Consider the following 13,995-nt stretch of genomic DNA (forward strand, 5'->3'; position numbering starts at 1 on the left):
AACAGGTCGTCAACCCAGATGCATTGTCCTGCATAGATCAATGATGGGTCTGTATTTTAAAAAATTAAAATTAAATTAAAAATCAGTCTAGGTAAGATAAAGTGACTTTGAAGTAACTGGGAAGTTGTCACTTCTTGTATGAACTATAGGAACCAGATCAGAAATACTGACCTTAAGAAAAGAAGCTAATAGTACAGTTTCCAAAGCAGGAAATTATTTTTTAAAAATCTCTTTTACCTATAATGATATGTAGATTGAGTTTGGGAACAGAAGTTGCCCGATGAAAATGTGTTCCATGCCTCTCTAAACCAATAAGCATGTATTGAGCACATACTGTATGTCAGGCACTAAGCTAAACACAAGATAGCAAGATGAGTACAACTGAGTCCCCTTCCTCAAGACTTTGCTTACAATGGACACTCAATGGACAAGGTATTACTACAGTCACAGTTTCACAGCTGATACATCTCGTTGCTCATAACTCAAGGTTTGGTAGTCGAGATGGTTGGGGGTAGCCTAGACATTCCACCAGCTTATCCACTGAAGCCTCAGAGCCAAGCCTGGACAAGAACTCATGGGAGGTGCTATGGAGGGTGTAGAGATGAGTAAGTCAGAGTCCCCCTCTTCCAGAGGTTCCCAACCAAGTTTCCAGATGAAAAAGAAAATTCCACGAGTGACTTTAAGGGCAACTCATTGCATGTGGCAAGTAAAGACTGCTTGCTAATAGGTTGTTCCTAAGAGAAATTACATAGACTTTTGAAATACTTTAAAAGCACAATAGATTAAAACACTGGAATGACACATTAGCTTTGCCAGCCACTTAGTAAATGGCCTTCCTTCAGCACATTGGGCTGATTAAAAAGTAGGGATTAGCTGGTGAGATTCTCTGTCTCTGACACAGACATTTAACCCTTTGCAGAGAAGTTTTAGGAGCCATTCATTTATAGTTTAATGGCCTTTTCAGGGAAAGCAAAGTACTGGTATATTTTCATTCAAAACAGAGATGCTAATAATAGCTTAACAACTTCTAGACAAGAGTTGGAGCAAAAAAGATCATTGAAGGAAATGCTACATCATTTCAACAGTTAAAGTCACCCCTTCAACTATTCCCTCAAGGCTTCCCCAACCATCCCAGCCTCGATGGCTTATCTAAATTCCCACAGCCCCCTGGGCTGCATCCCTGGATCGCACACCCCACCCAGTACAGTTTGGATCTATTCTCTGGTTGGGTCATGGTCTTCCCAATTAGTCTGTGAGATCCCGACACTAGAGATTACACTTCCTCTGCCTCCCTCACTGCTGCTAGAATAGGGCTATTGGTATGGTATGCACTGAGCATGGCCTGCCAGGGGAAGCCCTAGACCTGGACTGGAAGGCCTGGAGACTGTGACCACTGACTAGCTGTTAACCTTGGAAAAGTAATTTTTTTCTGTCTGGACTTTAGCATCTCATCTATAAAGTGAAGAAGATGGGTTATATTGGATTGGCCAAAAAGTCTGTTTAGTTTTTTTCCATAAAATAAAAGACACATTTTTCATTTTCACCAATAACTTGAATGATTTGGATATTTTGAGTATGTCAGCTATCTCCCATGTGGTATAATGTTGATTATTCTCAATTACTGTCTCAATTTGATCGCTATCAACTTCAGCTAGTCTACCCAAACATGGAGCATTGTCCAGTGAGAAATCTCTAACACAAAACTTCACAAACCACTTTTGACGAGTTCAATTAGTCACAACACCTTCTCCATACACTGCACAAATCCTTTATTGTGTCTGTTTCTGTTGCATTTTTATCTTTCTTGAAGTAGTACAGCATAACATGCCAAAAATGTTGTATGTTTCCTTCCATCTTCAATATTAAAATGGTTACACAAAAATTCACCAATTTTGATTTTTTCAAGTGCACGCTGATATGACAGCTGTCACAATACAACCTAACAAAATCATTTTGAATGAAGTTAAAGACAACTAAATGTTTACTAGAATTATCTTACAGAAAAAACAAATGAACTTTTTGGCCAACCCAATACATTCTTTGAGGCTTGTCCCTAATATTCGATGATTATTTGATTTCTAGCAAATGCCAATTCTCCTCCCCGTGCACACACACCACCTCCCACCTCACTTCTCCTTTCTTCTCCTTGTATTTGTGAATTAGCAGGCAACTGGCCATCTTAAGTGAGGCTAACACACAACCTCAAACACATAGACCTCAAATTACTGCTGTTAGGCCCCTCAAGATGCATGCTACTAAGACTAGCATTTTATTCTAATAATTTCAACATGACATTGACCCCAAGTCCCCCAAAATACAAAACTGAGCACCACATGTGTCTGATTCTTTACAGGGCACTTTCACGTATAATCCCAGATAATTCTACAATAATCTGTTACTTTGGGCCTATGTTGCAGAAGAGGGTTTAATGCAGTCACATAGCTAGCTAGTAAGTTGTCTCCACTCCACAGAAGCCAGCTCCCCACTCCCTGAGGGGCCACCGGCACAGCTGCAGATGCTTCTTCTAGAGTGGGAGGCAGGAAGGGGGCAGTTGGAGTTCAAGAAGAGAGAAGGGCAAGGAGAAGGGATGGGAGAAGGGGAGAGCAACACTCCTGATGCTGGTGAACAGTCTGTCAGCTTTCATCTGCCCTCAGCTCACAGAGCCTTACACCTCCCAGGAGTTAGAACCCATGGGTTCCTCTTCTGACCCTCTGCCACTTCCCTGCCCTCTCCTGCTCTCTCCCCCCCGTAGGTTGCCCTAAAAAGAATGCCCATGGCAATCTCTCTCCAGCTGTTTGATCTTTTAAAATGTCTCTCACTTGTCTGTGGCATATGCTCCAACTGAAAAATAGACCTTGGGCATTCAGGATAGGAAAGAGTATTAAATGGCGAAAACCAGCCTCGTGCCAAGGGTGTGGGCAGCCCCTAGATAGCTATGACTACCAAATGTCCCGGATTTGCTGGGAGGGTCCTAATTTAAAACATTCTAGCCTCTTGTCCCCATAAGTGTGTTCACACTTGTCAGATCATGTGTCCCTATTTGGGGTTTGGAAAATATAGTTACCACATGGATACCTGATATCCAAGTGTCAGACAGACCCAGTGTCAGTGTCATGGGGGTGGAAAGAGGACAGATATTGCAGCCAGATGGATCTTGGGTCAACCAGCTCTGCCACCCACTTACTCTCTGTGTGGCTTTAGGCAGCTTTTATTCTTTCTGAGCCTCAGTTTCTTCATCTAGAAAACTGTTAGTTTCCCTGTAAGTCAGCCCCATGGATTTTGGCTTATCAGAAAAACCAGTGCTTATAGACACTTAATACTTCCAGATGTTTCTGCCATTCTGCCTGTACTGTCATTGTTTGGATTCTGGTCAAATCTGGTATGTTGTAATTTAAAGCATTAACTTAAATATGCGGTTCTGAGTGCCATCTTAAACAGCTACGATAACAACAAAAATATCCTAACAGATACAAAATGCCCTCTTTATTCCTGCTCATCTATTCCAAATCCTCCTCATTCCTCAAGACTCAACTCAAATCCACTCTCCATTGCTTCCTACCAATTCCACAGAGGCTGAGCCTGCCCCAGCCAGGCCAGCGGTCTCTTCTAGATCACCGCTGTAGGTTCCGGCTGCTTTTGCCTCTGCCCTCACTTCCCTCTAGTCCACCTGTCACAAGCCCAGCATGTGCACCTCCCTTGAGCCCCTCTTCCCACCTAGTGCTCAGGGCCCGATGGGGGACAATGGAAGGTGGGTCCACTGTAAAGCAAGCCAAAGGCCATATCTGATCCTGGCCCCCCACTAGCCTGCTGCTGACCTTAGCTGGGGCACTTGATCTTTCTCAGCCTTGATGCCCTCATCTAAAAACTAGGCTGAAGTTCCCTATGTCTGGTGCCTGTGAGAAGCATTTTTAAAGCTTTGTTGTTGCCATGTCGCCTAATAAGCACTGACTCCTCCAACTGCCAAACTTCCTTCAGCTCCTATTTCCAGGCACATCAAGCACAAACTCAGAATTCAAAGCCCTCCAGGTACCCTCCAGAGCCTGGGTGTACCCCAAGCTTCTCAAACTTACTTCCCACCCAGAACATGCTTTTGGACCAGCCATGCCAGCCATTCTCAGCCTCTGCATTTCTGCCCAAGCTGTTCCCTTTGCCAGGCATCCCCTCTGGTCACCTGTCGAGGAGGTCTCTCCTTTTAGACTGAGTCACACCCCTTCCCCTAGGCCAAGGACTGAATTGTGCCCCCCACTCCCCACCAATTCAGATGTAGATACCCTAACTCCCCTAGTGTGAACTGTATTTGGAGATAGGGCCTTTAAGGAAGTACTTAAAGTTAAGTGAGGTTATAAGTGTAGGACCCTAATCCAATAGAATTCATGTCCTTATAAGAAAAGACACCTGCTCACTTGCTTGCTCTCTCAGTCTCTCTCTCTCTCTGCTGATTGGGGACACAATGAGAAGGTAGCCATCTGCAAACCAGTAAAAGAGTTCTCACCAAGGAGCAAATTGGCTAGCACTTTGATTTTGGGCTTCCCAGCCTCCAGAACTGTGAGAAAATAAATTTCTGTTGTGTAAACCACCTGGGCTTACCACCCGGGCTTCAGCTTCGGTACTTTACTGTGGCAGCCTGAGCAGAGTAATACCACCCCATCACTTTCCATCGCTTCTCTCTTCTTCCTCAGAACCCTGTGTCACTTGTCAACTGTCTCTCACATGATAGCACTAAATTAGTGACCCTCTGTCTTGCTAACTCAGTAATTTTCCCTATGTGTGCCCATTTTGCTCCTCCAATAAGGAGAAAAAAAAATCATTTCTTTATTTTCAGAGAGAGGGGAAGGGAGAAAAAGAGGGAGAGAAACACTGATCAGATGCCTCTCACATGCCCCCAACTGGGGGCCTGGCCCACAGCCCAGGCATGCACCCTGACTGGGAATTGAACTGGCAACCTCTAGGTTCACAGGCTGGTGCTCAATCCACCATGCCTCATCAGCCAGGGAAGGAGAAAATCTCTTCGCAGGCAGGAGCTTGAGGGTCTGTGTCACCCACAGGTCCTGCACAAAGCAATGCACACAGCAGATGCTCAAGACATTCTTATCTGGTTAAAAGTCCCGTAGTAATGGAGGAGGAACAGTGGTCCTGAGAGGCCAGGAGTCTTTCCAGTACGGCTGTGGGATGCCGTTAGGGACACACACTTACCCTGCCCCAGACATTTGCTTTTCTGTGTCCAGTGTTGGCTCTATCACCACAACCCAAGGCAGGATGCTGGGAAGGGGCAGATACACGAGATGAACCACACAGATGTAATAAGGAGTTTCCCCGGTCACCAGGCTAGCTAACAAAGAAATAGGCATATTTTATTGAAATGGTCATTGAAAATATGTCACTTATTTACATATTTTATTTGTAAACTAAAAAGTAGTTGTGTAGTAAATATTTTCAATTATACATATTGTTGAGCACCTGCTATGTGCCAGCCTCTGTAGAAGTCACTTTAGACCCAATACTAATTGAACTTAGCCCCATTTTACTGAGAAAACTGAGATTTAAAGGGGTAAAGTAAACTGCCCAAGGTCACACTCCTAGTAAATGAAATTGGGAGCCAACTATAGATTGCACTTGACAAGCATTCATTTGCTAGTTCATTAAGCCAATAAACAGAGCAGATACCATAAGCAGAACCCCCAAACTATTTTACATGGGGGCTGTAGGAAGGAGGGCAACATAGTCTCTATTCTCATGAAATTGTAGAAGAGAGTTCATGTAGATCACAAGTCATAGGTGACTACAAATGCCACGAGAAGGGACAGGAATCAAGTGTTTCGGGTGTTCAGGACTGGTTGCAGCCTGACCTAGGGGCCGGCTACTGAAGGACGAGCAGGAGCAAGGTGCAGAAATGGACAGGTGCTGGTAGAGTGGAACATGGACGGACAGGAAGTCAGGCTGAGGTAACAGGGGCAGGATCTCTGGCAGCATGAGACGGGCCTTTGGCAAAGTTGCTGGGGCCTCAGGACACGTAGTTGACCCCATCTCCCTGTGCCCCACACCCGGCTTCTCTCATTAAGACAGGGAACTCATTAGGAGCTGCTGAGAAGGGGTTCATTCCTAGGAGGGGAGTGTTGGGGTGTGGCGGAAGAGGCTCTGAACTTGGATTCCAGAAGCAGCTCTGCTCCACCCAGCAGGGTGACCTTGGATAAGTCTCCCAGCAGGGCAGGACTTGGGGCAGTACTTAGAAGGCCTTGGCCCGGGGGGAGGGGGTGGGGTGGTTTCTGAGTTCCACGTGATGCCCACTCACAGCAGGCAGCAGGCCTGGGCTGAAGTTGTGGAACCACCAGAGGGTGGAGGTGTGGTCCCAAAGGGAGGTGCAGATCACCTGCCTAGCCCAGAGAATGCTGTCTCTGATGGGGGGGGGGGGGGCGGGGGCAGTGGGGCCTCCTTCTCAGAGCTCTCTGATCTCTGAGCCTGACCTCAGTGCACCTGGCTGGAGCCAGAAAGGTGCTGACGTCATATACCCGCAGTGGGGAAGGCCTCCGGTCTTGCCTCTCCAACCACAGCCCCTCCTGGCCTTCAATCCCCGGGCCCTTCTCTGAGTAAGGTCCATGCTTAGAGGACTGGTCCATCTAACAAGGCTAACCTACTTAAACTAAAGAGACTAGATCATTCCACCAGAATATCAAGGGCAGGAAAGGGCCCTGCTGGGCGGCCCCCTCCAGCTGCCTGCCAGCCTCGGGTCACGCCGCGGTAGGGGCAGCCTCTCCGCACTCCCCGGGGTGGGCTGGGAGAGCGTGGGTGCCGGCCGGCGCGCGCTCGGAAGTGCCCCTGGGGCCAGGGCGGCGGGCGGCTCCTGTTTCCCGGCTCAGCCGGGGCGGGCGCGGGGCAGCTGCTGGGAGGTGAGCGGAGCAGCCTTTTCCCACAGTCTGGGGCGGTGACACATGGCGCTCACACATTCCACAGCCGGCGGCCGCGCCAGGCCTGGCTGCGAGTCAAGGCCGCGCCGGGAGCTGCTGCCGCAGAGCAGGTTCCGACTTTGGCACCCGCTGCGCCGCCTTCCCGCCCAACCCACGCCGCGGGGCGGGCCAGGCGCGCCAAACGAGGGGGCCGAGCTGCTGCTGCTGCTTAACCCTTGGGTGTCTAGACTGAACCGTGCGGAGTAGTTTTTGGTTTGGTTTGGTTTGGTTTGGTTTGGTTTGGTTTGGTTTTGAATCCCAGTGTGTAGCTCACCTAGGCACTGAATATGTGTGGAATGAATAAATGAATGAAAGAACAAAGGAGCGTTAGGAGTAGCCCCCCCCGGCATGCACACACAACATGCCGATACAGTTATTGGCAGTTTCTAAAGCACCTGACCCCCATCCTCACCGTACATTTTGAAAAGAACCCTGAGGAGTGGGGGAGAGGGGTCTTTGCACCCCCATTTTACCAAGGGGAAACGGGATTCAGGGAGAAGTGGCTCGCTCAGGGCTGCAGCTCTTGCCATTAGATTCAGATGGGAACTGTCAAAAGGATGTGGGGCTGGGGCCACTCCACGGAGGCTGTCCTCCACCTTTGAGTCTGTAATTAGGGGGCCCACCAATCTCTAGCCAAACAAGACCCACTCCCACAGCTCCACTTATTGACGGGCTGCAGAAGCCTTGATCATAGCGCACTCCGGCAACAATTTGAGAGCTGCAAAAACAATTAGAAAAGTAAAATCAAAATGTGCCCTCTGATTTTGGGGTGGGCACTCTGTTCCATGGGGTGGCCAGCACTTCTAGCATTCCGCCTTGCTTCAGCTTCTATGTGGGTTCCACAGAATCCCTCCAACTCCTCTCCTCTGGCAGTGTATCAAACTGCCCAGGGCAAACAGCATGGTGAAGCTGGAGGTCACGGAGAGCCAGCACTCAGGATTCTTTTCAAAACCCTACAAAGCAAGGAACCCACCAAGCACAGCCCACAGAAGCTGCCCAGATGGTAGGGTCAGGAAGTGCTCTGAAAACTTCACCATTTCCAGACCTGTCATATGCACATTGCTTTTAATTCCAATGACAACCAGTGAGACGGGTAGTATTTTTGTTTCTGTCATATACCTAAAGAAATTGAGACTTAAAGAGGTAAAATCACTTGTCTGAGGTCACATAGCTGCAAACGTGCTTGACCCCAGGTTTATCTAACCACCAGTCCAGTGCTCTGTCAGCAGTCTCTCCAAGTTAAGATGCAGTTCAGATTACATTCCATGCACACATGCTCTCCCCCATTTCCCCACAGCACATGCATGCACAAAGAACTGCATGGCCTTAACCTTCTCAGAGTGGAATTCCACTTGACCCTCAGTGAGGATCCTCACCAAGTATCCCTTGTGCCTCTGACTTTGGTAGAACCTGGCAGAATTTTTCAAACTCACTTTTGTTTTATGAAATAAACTACCTCATCTTCTGATCCACAATCAATAATTCTCTACCATTACGACAAAATCAAAGGACAAAAAGGTCAACCATGAGCTCCTGGATACATTCAAGTTAATTCACTCAGTCGGTTAGTATTCAGCTAGTGAATCTGCTGAGCCTGGTGCCTAGCAGGGTGCTTGCTGATGGAGAAAAGTAGCAGGAGGAAAGGTACAAGAGAGAATACAATTCAGGAGTCCCACAGTCTCCGCATGAGGTTCCAGTCAGGTAGGTTGGAAAGACCCAGGAAGAGACAATTACATCACCACATGATCTTAGAGGCATGAAACAAAAAGGGGTACCGAGGCAAGGATGCTATCAGTTGAAGTGCAGGAAGGGTTCCCGATAGAGCTGAACTTTCTATGCTGAGCCATTAAGAATACATACACGGTCACCTTGACAGAAGCAACAGGGACGCCACTTCAGGCAGAAGAAACACATCAGGATAACATAGACAAGACACGGAAAATACAAACAATCATAAAAAATTGATACACTATATGTCATCAAAATTTTTTAAATGTCTGCTCACACACAAAAAATTGTACCATCGAAAAAATAAACAGGCAAACCACCAACTGGGAGAAAAGACTCATAAAATATATATCTGACAAAGAGCTTACATGCAGCATATACGGGGCGGGCAAAAGTACATTCACAGTTGTTCATATGGAAAAATAAAAATTAATTAATAAATAATAGCACAAGAATAAACTCTATGTTTCAGATACAACTGTAAGCATACTTTTGCCCACCCCAGTGTAAGGAATTCTTGCTGCTCAATAATATAAAAACAAACAACCCAATTTTATTTTTAATGGCCAAAGACTAAATAGATTCTTTATGAGCACAAAGGACCACAACAAGCACAGGTGAAATCCTCACCATCATCGGTCACCAGAAAAATACAAAGTAAAACCGCAGTGAGGTACCACCACACACCCACCCAAAAGGCCAAAAGTAAAACTGGCGGATGACACCAGAAATTGAGGAGGACGTGGAGCAACAGGAACTCTCCTCTGTCACTGGAAGAAATGTTCGATGGCACAGCCGCTTTAAAGACTGATAGCTTCTTAAAAAGTTAAACACACCTACCCAGCAGTGTGCTGCTAAATGTTTAACAAGTGCCGCCTTGGGAGGAAGAAAAATAAACACGCAATCTGTGGCCCTTGCTGATTTGGGGGGCATAAGTACTCCCACAAGGCCAATGCCAAGCAGCCTATGTGCCATCACTGAAGGCGGAGTTGGAGAGAGATGAGCCCGGTTGCTCCGGCCGGCCTGTACCAGTCCACCCCAGCACACCGTTGCACCTACCACCTGACTTAGCAATTCTACTCACAGCAATTTACTTCAGAGAAATGAAAACGTGTGTCCACGAAAAGTCTCATAGAAGAATGTTTGCACAGAAGAATGTGTGTAGCAGCTGTTTTCATTATAGGCCCAAACTGGAAACAACCCAGATGCCCATCACAAGAGACGAGATAAATAAGCTGCACTGTCATCATACAACGGAATACTACTTATTGATCAAAACGATCGACTGAGACATGTAACGACATGGATGAATTTCAAAAACATCATGCTATGTGAAAGAAAACAAACATGAGAAGAATATCCTGTGTGATTGCGTTTATATGAAATTCTAGAATAGTCAAAACTAGCCAATGGTGATAGAAGTGAGGTCATTCTTGTCAGGGGAGGTGGGGATTGACAGGAAAGGACCCCGAGCCAATTTTCTGGGCTGACAGAAATGTTCTGGGTCTTGAATGGGCATTTCACTGCTTATAAATTATAAGAAAAGAAAAAGGCACCACAGCCGAAAAGGCTAGATTTCCTTCCCTTGAACACTCAAGGTACCTTAGGAGCCGAGGACCAGGGCCCAGCATGGCAACTACGAAGCAGCTGGCTCAGCACGTGGGCCTCAGGGACTAAACTGTGTTTCTCTTATTTTCTTTTAGCAAAACCAACAAAGCATTATTTGCTTTGCCACCCACTGTGATTACTAGGTTCCCCAGGCACAGGGCAGAGCATGGGCCGGGCAGCTGGAGGGCACCAAGGTCATCTGGCCCAGTAGCCCGCACAGCTCCTCTTTTCTCCACCCCTCTCCCCTCCCCCATTTTTAAAGGCTACATTTGAGGAACTTGCAAAGTGACTCTACCTCCCAGTTCTCTCTATTCCCTCATCCTTTCCTGCAACACTCCCTCCCATCCACAGCCTTCCATCCCCTTCTACGTAAATATGGTTATAGAGACATATGCTAATTATTGAACAGCCCACAGCAGTCAGAAATTGCTGTCTCCCGGAGCTTCACAATAACCAAAGCCCAAAAACTGTTTAGTAAATTATCAAAGGTCATCCAGTGGGTTGAGTTGGGAACGTCCTTCTGCCACCACCTCGTTAGCTGTGTGGTCATGAGAACATTCCTTCAACTCTCTAGCCTCAACTTTCTTATTTGCAAAAGAGAGAAATAACTTCTGCTTCAGCGGGCTGTTGAGGGAGAAAATGAGATACCCCATGAAAGAGCCAGCATGTTTGAAGGAGTTAATGGTTGGGGTTAGTTTATTTTTTCATATTTCATTACAATTAATCCTTACTATAAACATTTTAATGATACCATTTTAAAGACTCTCAAGGACTACACCTACAGAGAAGTGAGGATAGGCTTCCAGCCCAGTCCCTGCTCCTCTTCCAGTCCTCGGTCCACAGGGGGTTTCGGGACTGGAAAACCATCTGGCTCAGGGTACAGCGGTGGACTCCACCCACTTGAGCTTTCATTTCTGCAATTCCAGAAAAATAGCATAAGAGGGCCAGGTGCAGGAAGGTGGAAAGGCTCTTGTCTCACACAAAAACAGTAAAATTCCTTTCACACCCTCCGGCCTCCCACTCCTTAATGAGTCTCTTACGAACTAAAGTCTCCTTGACTTTTCAAAGTTCTATAAAGAGTTGCTTGTAGAACTTGGAGCCTGAATGCAAGGCACTTGGAAAATTTCACACAATGCACAGGGTTTCCTTTTGCTTTTTTCCATATTTTATTCACACACACTTTCCCATAACAAAATGTGCTAGTCATTGTCAGTGGCTCCCCGCCCCTCCTGCCTCCTTCAATTTATCCTTATTGTACTCCCTGTACTGTAAAAATGGCTGGTTAGAAGGTCCTCCCAAACACTCCCGGCTACTCTCTTTAATTGTCTTGATTTCCAAAGTTAAGGTTTCTTCCGTCTTCTTTCTTACTTGACCCTCCTTCTTGACTATTCTATGTGCCCCAGACAAGCACAGTTTGTTGCTATCTCTGTGCTTTTGCTCACACTATCTCCCCCACACTCCCTTCTTCTTCACACACTCTCCATTCTTCAAGACTCCTCTCAAATGCCAGCTCCTCCGTGAAACCTTCTCTAACCTCACCAGCTAGAAGAGATCTCTCCCTTCACCTGAGCCCATGACGCTGTTCTAAACCTCCTAGTTATGGCAGTCATCCCTATCTCCCATGCGGCGTGCAGATGAATGAGATGACAGATGAGCAGACTGGTGAGTTCATGGGTGGATGGGTGGGTGGCTGCACGGATGGGTGCATGGATGAAATGTATATGAGCTGTTAAATGGATAGATAGGTAACAGCCTGGTAACAAGAGTTATGGGACACACTCATACCTGGGTGTCTGCATCATGGTAATATATTTAAGCAAATATATTAATGTTTAAGTAAATATATTCAATGTTTACTCAACAGCTTCTGTGTCTCATCTACCTAGCCACCCTTTAGCACTCCTTTTGGGAACAAACACTGGGAATACTTAATTTAGGCTGGGTTGCAAGCCCTATGCAGTCAATATTTGCAGTTGACAAAGGGCTAGCTATGTTTTAATTTGTCCTTAACTGTAAGCATGATGAGTTTTTACTAGCTTTCAAACATAGATGTCAATATATTCTTGTTTCTGTTCTTGGGGTTCTAGCTGGATGGGAGGTCAGTCAGTCAGTCCAACTGCTCACTTCTCAGGTGAGGAAACCAAGACCTGGAAAGGGACCTTCACGTTCTGCCCTTTGTATCTTAAAATGTAGAGCCAAGGTCTGGCTTATCTATTCTAGGTGTGTTTCAAACCTTGATGAAAAGCAGGGAGGTTGGGGAAAAAATCCAAGACTTCTCTAAAGAGAGATAAGATTTCTCTTATTACAGATTCTTTCAATGTTTAACATTAGATTTGGGGCCTCACCTTTCCAAGGTGTCATTCATATAATGAAGAGAACAATGCTATGCCCAGACTCCTTCCCAGGAGCTCTGGAAGATTACAGAGTTATGTCTGCACAGTAAGCTCCTCCCTGACATGGAAAAATGAAGAATTGGAGACCTGCATACTGCAGGCTCTGAATTTTCTTCATAATAACGATTCTAACAGCCACTAGGACTTAGTAGCATTTTTAATAATACCTCTATTATCACACCAAGAATGAACTATTTCTCTGCTCTGGTGATATAAACACTTCCAATAGTTTTTGTTTATTTTTTAAATCCTCACCAGAGGACATGTTTAGTGATTGGAGAGAGAGAGACAGAGAGAGAAATATTGATGTGAGAGAAAAACATCATCCGTTGGCTCCTGTGGGTGCCCCTACAGGGGCTGGAACTTAAAAACCTAGGCATGTACCCTGACCGGGAATTGAACCCACAACATTTTGGTGAATAGGACGATGTTCCAATCAACTGAGCCACCCAGCCAGAGGCCCATAGTTATTGTTGAAGAACAGAATACTCAGAGAGGCTCCTGTGCACTACTAATTTCTCTGATGTCTCTATAGAAGGCTCTGTCTTCTCTATCCCAAAATACAACTAAACAACACTGCCCAGGAATTTCTAAAACTTTGATCAACGGTTTCCAGAAACACCTTTGGTTCTGTTTTTGTACTATAATATTTCTTGATGACTATGATTCAAAACCTCAGCTTCCCTCCTTTCAAAAATACAATTATCTGCTTCAAAACTCCACGTGAAGTACAAAGGGCACAACTTATCTCAGCATCATAAATACAGTCAGTAACTGCTCATAGACATTAAAATTTCCCTTCATTGTCATTTTCTCTTTGGAAGTCCAGAGATAATAGGAAGACAGTGGGAGAGTAGCAGGGAATGGGGGCATCAGGGTAGGGCATGTCTGTAAGGAGCTGAACTCCTCCGCGAGCACACGAGAAGCCATTATGACTGGTCAGCCAGCCTGAAACACGTCCTGCTTTTATGAATTTCAGTGGATACCCAAAATGCCTGAAGTTTCTTTTCAATTAAAAAAAAAAGCAAGTGAGGAAGGAAGAAAGGAAGAAATCCAAACAGTGGACAAAAATCAGGCGCCGTGGCCCCCACTCCAGCTTGCCAAGCGGTGACAATGGTGAGAAATCAATGCTCAGAACCACAAGGCAGCTTTCAGACACCTCTTGACCTTGTCACTTCCTAGATAATTAAGAGGCACTACAGTTCCGTGTCACTGTCAGGGGCTGAATGTATATCGATAGATAGATATATATGTTCTTAAGAGATTCTTTTTCTACAGCTTTGGTCAGGATCTCACCCAAGAAAAGGGGGGAAAGAAAGGCATTT

This window comes from Phyllostomus hastatus, unplaced genomic scaffold (assembly GCF_019186645.2).
Source record: "Phyllostomus hastatus isolate PE091 unplaced genomic scaffold, TTU_PhHast_1.1 phas_contig_86, whole genome shotgun sequence".
NCBI lineage: Eukaryota > Metazoa > Chordata > Mammalia > Chiroptera > Phyllostomidae > Phyllostomus > Phyllostomus hastatus.